The sequence below is a fragment of the Callithrix jacchus genome, chromosome 6, assembly GCF_049354715.1.
Source record: "Callithrix jacchus isolate 240 chromosome 6, calJac240_pri, whole genome shotgun sequence".
In the NCBI taxonomy this organism is placed as follows: Eukaryota; Metazoa; Chordata; class Mammalia; order Primates; family Cebidae; genus Callithrix; species Callithrix jacchus.
The window spans coordinates 48,141,930-48,153,048 of NC_133507.1; the positions used below are offsets into that span (position 1 = coordinate 48,141,930).

General features: G+C 36.0%; 1 pseudogene; it reads left to right on the forward strand.

Annotated features, from left to right (window-relative positions):
- Positions 1-1,496: 1,496 nt before the first annotated feature.
- LOC108593613 (large ribosomal subunit protein uL15 pseudogene) lies at positions 1,497-2,113 on the forward strand (annotated as a pseudogene).
- The last annotated feature ends 9,006 nt before the right edge of the window (positions 2,114-11,119 follow it).

Here is an 11,119-nt window from a genome sequence, read left to right on the forward strand (position 1 = left end):
TATTAGGTCCAAATATATATATATATAGTATTTGGGAAAAACTAGTGAACAGTTGATATAGTTTATTTCAAATATTATATATCAGTAAATGTTCATTCAAACAGAAAAAGTTTAAAATCTGAAAGTTTACACACTAAACTACAATTTTTTTAACTTCTGTCAGCAGGATAAGAAATATGGTGAAGTTTTCATTTCTTTATAGGTTCCTATAACTTTTTTTATATAAGGCATTTACCTTTAAAAAATTTAAACATATAAATCTAAAATTAAAAAATACAAAATAAAAAAACAAAAACAGTTCAGGTGGCAATGGCTTACAAGATAAAAAAGTAATTTTTGAGGAAGTTAGGAAAATGGTCTCACTATACATTAGTAAAATTGCTAGAATTAGTCCTCATTAGTCAATTAGTTTATAATAATTGCCTCAGTCAGTAAGTCAATTTTCTCTAAGTCTCATTTAGCAGCCTCATCAGTTAATTCTTTCATCTGTAAACAAGTTTTCATTTAACTGGGTAAAAACTTGTCATCATATTTCCTTGTGAAGACCAGTCAATGCCTCTAGAGTGTGTTTCACATCCATGTGGCCCACTCCTTATTTCAGCTGAAGCTCTGAGGGGTGGTTCTGTGCCAGCTGAGACTCACCCTGTCTTGGCAGTGGCCAGCCCAGATCATGCAGCATGCTTCCACACTCAGCCAGGGAAGAGTAAATGATATTTAGTATAATATGCCTAAGGAAGGGCTTTCAGTAAGGTGATATTTCAGTAGACACTTAAAGTGTGCAGATAGCTTGGGAATAAGCTTTTCCAGGTAGAAAAGAAAATGCAAATGCACTGGGGTGGCAGTATGCCTCTCTTATTTGAGGATCAGGAAGGAGACCAATTTGGAAGGTAGTGACCAAGGACAAGAGTGAAGGATAAGGTCCTAGAAGAAGAAATATGTGAAGGAGAACAAGAACTTAACAGAAGGGGAGGATAATGAACATGGAGTTTATCTTGTGAGATCAGATGAGAGATGATTTAACTTCTATTTTCAAATGAACCCATTGGCTCCCATGTGTGGAGTATACAGTGCCTAAAAACCAGGTGCAAGGCTTTCAATAGGAGCCTATTGCAATAATCTAGATGAGAGATGGATATGATTGACTGAGACTCTAGTGATAAAGGTGGAGACAGACTCTGAGTATGATTGGAAGGTAGAGTTCACACAGTTTGCCAATGGGATATGGCTCATGAGAAAAGAGAGGAGGTATGGATGACCTCAAGATATTTGTGTAAACATTGAGAGAAAGGAAATTTCCATACTGACATAAAAATGATAAGAATAGAAGACTCAAGAGAAATTCACATAGTGGGTTTTGTCATGTTAGGTTTGAGGCCCTTATTTAACATGTAAGAGAAGATGTTGAATACATAAGCCTGGAGTTCAGAGGAGAGGCTGATGCAGAAGATAACCTTTATGAGGTTCATGAGTTGTTCACTTGTGGTTTACAAGTTGTTTGTTTGTAGTTAGTATTTAAAGTCATGAGACTGAATGAGATTACCTAGGATGTAATTGTAGATAGTGTAATGGAGAGGGGTCCCAGGATTGATTCAGGAATATTTTATTATTAAGAGTCAGCTTTCTCACTTTTATCTGGGCTGCTGAGATGCCCTCATCTAATACCATGTATTCCAGACTGAGGAAGACCCAGAAACATTGGAGCCATGTGAGCCATGGTCACAGCTGCAGAGCAAAGCACCGGAAGCACCCAGGAGGCTGTGGTAATGCTGGTGGCATGCATCACCACAGGATCAACTTTGGCAAAATAGCACCCAGGTTACTTTGGGAAAGTTGGTATGAGGCATTACCACTTAAAGGGAAACCAAAGCTTCTGCCCAGCTGTCAATCTTGACAAACTGTGGACTTTGGTCAGGGAGCAGACGCGGGTGAAGGTTGCTATAAACAAGACTGGAGCTGCTCCCATTGTTGACATGATACGATCAGGCAACTAAAAAGTTCTGGAAAAGGGAAAGCTCCCAAAGCAGCTTGTCATCATGAAGGCCAAATTCTTCACAGAAGGGCCATGGAGAGGATTAAGGGTGTCCGGGGTTGGGTTAGAGTCCTGGGGGCTTGAAGCCACATGAAAAGGTGTCCACTAAATGCTAACAATTGAAAAAGAAAAAATTCAGCTTTTTGATAAGACTGATCTGCCAAGCCTTAATTCATAGAAAATGCTAGCTCCTAAAGATACCAAGCCAGCGGCCTGGCGCGGTGGCTCACGCCTGTAATCCCAGCACTTTGGGAGGCTGAGGCAGGTGGATCACGATGTCAAGAGATCGAGACCACCCCAGTCAACATGGTGAAACCCCTTCTCTACTAAAAATACAAAAAATTAGCTGGGCATGGTGGTGCGTGCCTATAATCCCAGCTACTCTGGAGGCTGAGGCAGGAGAATTGCCTGAACCCAGGAGGCAGAGGTTGTGGTGAGCCGAGATCGCGCCATTGCACTCCAGCCTGGGTAACAAGAGAGAAACTGCATCTCAAAAAAAAAAAAAAAAAAAAAAAAAAAAGATACCAAGCCTTCATACGTTGGAGCTGCTGCTGCTCAGGATGTTGCTGTTCTTGAAGCAGAGCAAAGATACATGGTAAGGCATGAGCTGGCTCTTAAAGCTTGCACTCAGAACACACACATTCACTTCCATTCTTATTTCATTCAAACCAAGTTTCACAATCACGTTCAAGTGGAGTAGGAAGGGAATGTATAATCTTCCCATAGGAAGGGGCCTCTGCAGTGAGGAACGTCGCAGGAAGGGGAACTAGAATATTCGGAAACAGAAATGTAGTTCACTACAAGAAATAAAAATATGACATTGGAAAGCTTTTTTCTTTTTCTTTTTTTTTTGAGACAGAGTCTCACTCTGTCACCAGGCGCCAGACTGGAGTGCAGTGGCACAATCTCGGCTCACTGCAACCTCTGCCTCCTGGATTCAAGCAATTCTGCCGCAGCCTCCCACGTAGCTTGGACTGCAGGCACATGCCACCACACCCAGCTAATTTTTTTATTTTTAGTAGAGACAGGGTTTCACCATGTTGGCCAGGATGGTTTCGATCTCCTGACCTTGTGATCTGCCTGCCTCAGCCTCCCAAAGTGCTGGGATTACAGGCTTGAGCCACCATGCCCAGCCTGTTTTTCTTATCTAATATAACAACTGTAAACTACTGAATTTTTTTTTTTGCTTTTCTTATCATCTGATATCTTTCTCCATTTACTCATAATGCCCAATGAAGTATGTCTCAGCAGCCAAAGATCCTAATTAACCTTTTAAATTAATCTTAGGGTTAATCCCAATTGAGAGTAACGGCAATTTCTAGAGCTGGAGCCACTGACATTTCTTGTTATTGGAGAATTCTTATCATGGGATCCTTCTGTACAATAGTTCTTTAAATTTTCCCAGTTGAAGATCTTGCTATTAGCTTTACCCTCATTAATACCATGTGTGGGGGTCCGGCATGTTTGCTGGGGGGCTTCTGACTAGTGGAGAGCCTCAGCCTTACTCAAGTGTTCTCAACTTGGAGGAGGGAGTGTGTGGAAGGAAAGATAGATAGTGGGGTTTGGAGGACTGCCAGGCAATGCTAGAGCAGTGAGTTTATTTGTGCACACCATAGGTTATATACTTTTTAGTGTTTAAGGAGTGACATACATTCTATTTTATCTTGAAATAAAATCAAGAACAAAAATTACAAAAAAGAGGTACAGAAAGTATGACTCATAATCAAAGGGTGTATAGGAAAGGGACAATAAAGTTTGCAAAAGGGGGTCATAAATCTAAACATGTGTTTATCTAAATTCAGTCAAGCAAAGAGGTAAGATCATTAACAAGGTACAGCTGGAACTTTTTAAATGTCATTCTAAATAGAGATAATTTTTTATCTATTCTTATAGGATTACATGAAGACAATATGAGTGAGTTAGCTGAAATAAACAGAGTTATAAAGTTATTGTGCAGAGAAGGAACTATGAGGCACACAATGTCTATTAAACTATACAATGTCTTGTTAGACTACAAGGCCTGAGCTCAGCCATTCTGTTGCAAATGTCAGAGGCAAAAATAAATGATTAAAGAATCAGTGCAACCAGACTTCCTCTTTTCCCTTAGCTCAACAGCCTCCAGGAGAGGAGAAACGTGTATGGGCTCAAGCTCAAGATGGCGAGGGTCCTATTAAGGATCCCTTGCAGAAGCGATCCCCACAACCATGTATTCCAGACCTAAGCTGCCATTAATCTCTGCCTCATATCTTCTTTGAATTCTTCTGATAGAATTTTTTTAAAAGGCACAGATTTTCTCATAGTTGTAATGAAATTAAAAGAATACGTGATGTATTTAAAATGGAAGGAGATCTGCCTTCATTGATGTTCTGGTTCACTGATGTCACTACCTAGCCTTTCACTTGAAGGAAGTAATCAACCCTCTAAGAATAATCTCATCTGTACAATTGAAATAGTTACACCTACTGTATTAGTCTGCTTTCCCACTGCTATAAAGATACTAGTTGAGACTGGGTAATTCATAAAGAAAAGAGGTTTAACTGACTCACAGTTCCACAAGGCTGGGGAGGCCTTAGGAAACTTACAATCATGGTGGAAGGGGAGGCAGGAACATCTTATGTGGCAGCAGGAGACAGAGCTCATGTAGAAAGTGAAAGAGGAAGAACCTCTTATAAAACCATCAGATCTAGTGAGAACTCACTCACTATCAGGAGAACAGCATGGGGAAACCACTGCCAGGACTTAACCACCTCCCATCATCTCCCTCTTTTGACATGTGAGGATTATGAGGATTACAATTCAAGATGAGATTTGGGTGGTGACACAACCAAGCCATATCACCTGCCTTGTAGCACTGTTCTGAGGATTGAATTAGATAGCATGTGTAAGGTGTTTCATAATAAATTCTAAAGGAGAAAGAAGTTGGTTCATGTGGTTGTGGCTATCATTACAGGATGAGTTAGGAACACACAGTCATGCATGTTATTGATTTTGGAACGAGGGAAATAGGAACAGGTCTTATGAGGCCCCAAAATGTTGCTTTTGTTAATATTTTTCAGTGAAGGTACTGTATGATGAAATAAATCGAAAGATTCGAATCTTCTAACAAGCTTGTCTGGGATCACCATACTGAGTACACATAGGATCTGACCATAATAAAATAAATTTCTTCTTGTCAAGGTTCTAGCTCTGCATAGTCTACCACTGGGCACAGTGACTATGGTAGAAGCAGTCTTTACGTTGGCAACCTCGTCTCTAGTTAGTATCATAGTAACTGGTAAGCTTCTAAGGTAAATAACCTACAATGATACGGACTTATTTCTTCATGTTAGGATTCAGCTTTCTGTTAAGACCAATATGTTAGGCCTTAATCCATAGAAAATACCAGTTCCTAAAGATTCAAGTCTGTATACACTTGGAATTTAATAATTTTTATACATATCTTCAAAATTTCTACCACATGAAATAATTCTAACATACTGGAATGCTAGAAATAATAGTAATAAAACTTAACTGAATAACATTTTACTTTTACAAATACCTTTTCTATCCCATTTGGTGCTGCCAAGGCTTTATCCATATGAAATGTGTATGGACTGAGAAGAGTATTTCTCCAGTTTTTTTGCTTAAACCAAAGAGGAAAACATCTGGTCAAACTCATTTCTAATTTTCTCTGTAGTATTAAGGTATTCTTGGCCATATTCTTGGCTAATTTGTTCATGAAAGTAACTCAAAGCGTATAAAAATGTAATAAATTAGGTAAGCACTGAAATTCTAAAATTTCAGTAAAACACAGATATATCTCTAACTTAGCGACTCTAAAAATGAACTATGTATGTAATAGGTAAGAGATTTCTTTTTTTTAACAATTTTTGAGGGTTGGAGATCTGTAAAAGATGTAATTCTAAAGAAAATAGCACAAAGAAAAAGGATTATGAGGAAACATTAGTAAAAAAACCTCAGTATTGCTATATAAAGAGCTTTCTGATTCAGCTCTTTAAAAGATGCAAAAAAAGGAGAAGAAACTCAAAAATAAGGACTAATTCAAAAGAAAAACACAAACATCTGGAAATAATGTCAGAAAGATTAAAACCTAGAATACATTTGAGAGTGTGATAACAGTTACTAAATGTAGCTTAAGTGACTTTTTAAAGTTATGTTTGCAGCAGGAAGAAGAGTAAAAAGACCAACTTAGATTGAATATTGAAGACAAATGATCTCAGGTCTCTAGAAGTAAAAATATCCAAAATCTGTTTTGATTCCACATTTGCTAAAATAGGGCAAGATTTCCAAACAATATGAAAAATCAACAAGTTAGAGAAGCAGTCATAGACCAATATATGTAAGGAAGTAATCAGAAAATAACTAAAAATGAATTCAAGTTTCTATATGCAGATCAAGATTCCTGTCAAGATGTCGAAGAAACTTTTGTCAGCTACTGTCTCCTGTTTAGCAATATTCCAAACCATCATAGAGTCTCACAAAGGTTTCCGAAAGCTTGGCAGCTAACAATATCCTTCTTCCAGAAAAATATAAACCTATCTATCATGAAATGGTAGAACAAATTGTTATGCAAAGGACTTATATTTAGAAAAGAATATACATTTTTATATCTCTTTTAGGATAAAACATTCAAAAATATTTTATCATATTTCACCAGTTATTAGATTGGTAGGAGTGGAATGTTAATATTGGTGTTTAATATTTTTAGAAAAAAGAAATATCTATCATAATATCTTTGTGGATATGCTGGTTATGTAAGTGGGATGATAGCCCAGAGATTACTTTTAAATGTTGGTTAGCTTTGTTCATCATGGACACAGTATATGTCAGGTTAAACAATATTGAGAACCTTTTTTTCTTCCTAATGCTGTCTGTATTTCAATGGCAGCTTCTATTGATGAGACAGAGCCTATGTTTTTTCCTCAAGATAAGCATGGGTCCTGCTAATAGATGTAGTAGTACAGAGGGGGAAGAATTGGGCTACGTTCTAGTCTTAACTATGCTATTATTTGTTAGCTGAATAACCTTGCAAGCATCCCAATCTGTAAAACAAAGATACAATCATGGCTGTAAGTCCATCATATAAGTGGCTATGAGTTTACATAAGACCATAGTATTAAAAGGCTTTATAAAGAGTATCTAAGCATAAGTATACAAGATAAGGATATCATTCATATCTCTGTTTCAATGTGGAATGCAGGCAAACAAGAAAGTCTAGAGGGTTCCCTTCTTCTATCCCTACTGATCAACATTTTCATCAGTGGAAACAGTAGACATAATTATTAGATTCTAAAAGCTTGGCAATGGTTGACTCCAGATTCGAAACTTTATTGCCCAACTTTATATTTCCAGGCAAAAATATCAGACCAAAACAACAAGATGAAATTTGGCAAGAATAAAAGCCTGCAGTCTAGACTTGGAAATGCAAATATATAAGAACAAAATGGGAGGAAAAAGCAATCAGACAGCAGTTCATGTGAAACAATCTGGAGTATTTAGTTGACCCCATGGTTAATAAGAAAATTACAGACAGTGTAACCTTCATTTTGAGATCGTCAGATCACATTGGCGCAGTCTCTGGAATGTACTAGATACAGGGAAAAGTTACTTTGCTCAATTCAGACCCGCTTCCCCTTTAATTCAAGAGAGACATCTACAATCTGTTATGGGACTAGCAGATGCTGGCAATGTCAGAAAACTATGATCTATAGGAAATGTTGAAGGAACGGAGACAGGTTAAACTTAGGAATCAGACTAGCAGAAAACCTTAATAGCTGTCTTCAAATATCTAAAGGACTGTCAAGTGTTGTTATAGGGATTATTTTCAGTGTGTCATTCCAGAGAGCAGAGCAGGAATCAGCAAGCGAAAGCAAAAACAGAAGGCATATTGTTGGCTCAAAGAAACAACTTTATAATAACACCTCAATCTGTACAACAACCAGAAGGACTGCTTGGAGAGAAAATAAGATCTCTATTGTTGGCCGTTTAAGCCAAGGCTGGCTGCAGTGTATTAGGGGATCTATAGAACACATTTCTGCTTTGGGCTGGTCTCTAAGGTCCTTACCACTCTCAGGGTCTATAATTTTATTAGATATTTGTCTTTATTTCCAAGATCATTATATATCCAAATGTTTATTTTCACTTTTTGCACTACAAAGATATCAATAGACAATTTGCAGTGGAAATATATTATTTTTCTGCCCACAGGACATTTTGAAGAAGCTAGTCAACCCTTAAAAATTGCTGATTTACCATCTTAGTGGTTTCTTTACTCCACAGAAGTAATTTATTGCACACAATTATGATATACAATATTTCTGGCTTATTAAGCATGAAAAAGCCATATTTCTGCTCTATTATGGTTGAGTTTTCTACCTTAGAAAGACTTAACATTCATAGTTAAGGTTACTATAGTAACTATAACTCAATTCCTTGTCACTATAAATTACTCTGTATTCCAACATGTTAATTTTGATTCTTTATGTCCATATGATATCTAACTATTCAAAGTCACAAACTGTAGTCTCTCAAAAAAGGTAATAAATTAAATGGGTTTAAGATATGTTCTCTTGATGATTAGGAAAAGAATTGTTTGAAGTAGATAGTCACAATAAGCAAAAATAGAAAAACTAGTGTTTTACTTGATAACAAATAGCAAACAAAGGTTCTTGGTATATTATAGTATGGATAGTAGTAAAAAATAAAGTGAGCATAAATTCACAACATTATATTTAGGGAAAATGTGTAAACTGTATACTCTTCAGATTAAGGATAAAAAATAAATGAACAACATATATCCAACCACTTCCCCTTTCTATTCTCATGGTAAACATCAATAATTACTTATGGCCCCCTTTTCTACTCTTCTCAGATATGTCATCAGAGTCCATCACAACACAATATTGTTGGTAGTCACTATTCATTGATCTGAATTATTTTAAATTATAATTTCTTCTAGAAGTCTCTTAATTATGAATGTAGAAAAGGCAATATTTTCCATATACTTTGCTCTATTCAGAGTCTATTGTTCCTATAGCTAGATCTGAGATGTCTGGAGGATTTACTATAGTAACAATTATTCTGTTATTGGTGATACAATAGGGGAACATGACCATGTTTTATTGAAAATATTGGTGGCTTGGGCTCAAAAGGATTCTAATTGTGGCTCTTGAGGAAAGAGCTTAACCTCTCTGAAACCTACATTTTTATTTTTAAAATGTACATAATAATGTCTATCAGCAATGATTTTTGAGAGGAAAGCACTTAGGGCATTTTATGGCACATGCTCTAGACAGGACTGAGTAATGAGGGAGAATAGGTTCACTTGCCCAGGCCAAATCAATACTGATGATTAATAGAGTCTGAACTGTTGTACCCAGATCATCTTTATATTCAAATACTTTTGAAGTTTAGATTAAGTTCAGCTTAATCAAAAAGAGCTTAGATTAAGCTCAGCTAGTAACTAATTTTGGGTTATTATGTTTCATTTTCCTAGCTACACTGAAATTCCCTAAGGGCAGAGATTACATTTAGTTTGACTTTGTGTCAACAAAAGAGCTTTGTGTTTATAAGACTTGAAAAAAATTTAAAATAAAAAGTTAGTGATAAGATATATGAAGGATCATTTTAACTTAATAAGCCTTAAAAACTATAGATAAAAATATAGATCATTTCTACTGGCTAGAGAATATCATTACAAAGGCTTAAACTACATGATAAATGTAGCTTGGGTGCCAAATAATAAAATACCACCGTAGAATTATAGGGCATTGAAGGAAAAGTGGTTACAACCCAGTTCTACAAATTAATAAGCTAGTGGTATTCCTACTATATTATTCTGAATTTCCTGAAGTTATTAAATACCATAGTAGGCTACCTATAGGACTGATGTACTATCCCTTAGATTATTAACAAAATAAGAACGTTTTTCCTGATATAATTACCTAAGTCATCCTCAATATCACATGTATTATAATAATACATACCCCTTTTGGCCATAACTACTATATTGCACATAAATATGTCTGCTATTAGGGAACCTATACAACACATTTCTGCATTGGGCTGGTCTCTAAGGTCCTTTACCAGTCTTAGGGGCTATGGTTTTATATGATATATCCCTTTATTTCCAAGACTATCATATATTGAAATGTTCATTTTCACTTTTTGTATTACATAGCTATCAATAGATGATATGGAGTGGAAGTTTATTATTTTTCTGCCTGCAGGGTATTTTAAAGAAGCTAGTCAATCCTTTAAAATTGCTAATTTACCATCTGAGAGGCATTACTAATATTAGAGTTATTACTATTATGAATTATTAATAGATTACTAATTGTCATAACAAATAATAATATGAATCATATGAAAATATGTAGAAAGCTATTATTATAAGACTAATAAGGAAAAAGTAATTGTAATAACAATGATAACAATAACAACCATGTTAAAATGCCAATCAGGTGAAGTTCATGTTAACATGGGCCTATGAATGATTTGGAAATGTTAATACTTATGAAAAGAATATCAGAGAGGAGAGGAAGAAAAAAGTGATGAGAAAGAGTAATATTTGGTTGAAAAACATCACTACAAATGTTAGAAGAAATTTCTAATTTGCTCAAAATAGGTATTTGGTCAAGGAGAACCTCTAAGGCAACAAAAGTGCATGATACAAAACTAAACAGAGGACAATAAACAATGATGAGAACAAAATTGAGCAAGTAGTTATGGAGCTCTTGGAAAGGATTTTGATAGTTTGATGGGCTTCATTGGAGAGGTTGCTCGAGTTTTAGATCAAATCTATCATTATATATAGTACTATAGGGTTTTTACTCTGGGGCATAGGGCTACTGAGGTTAGTCTGTAAGAGTTTACTTTTAGAAGAAGTACCCTCTGGTTGTTTTATGACCACAGTGCTTACAAGAGACTCCTAGGTTTCTAGGTGGGATCTGAAATTGTAAGCAGGCTGATGTTTCTCCCTCAGGTCCTCTGGTCAACTGGCCACAAGCATCTAATATAATAATGGATCAGCAATAAAATTCAAACAGCATAAAACTCAGTAATCCCACTGCTTGTGAGAATAGATTTAAG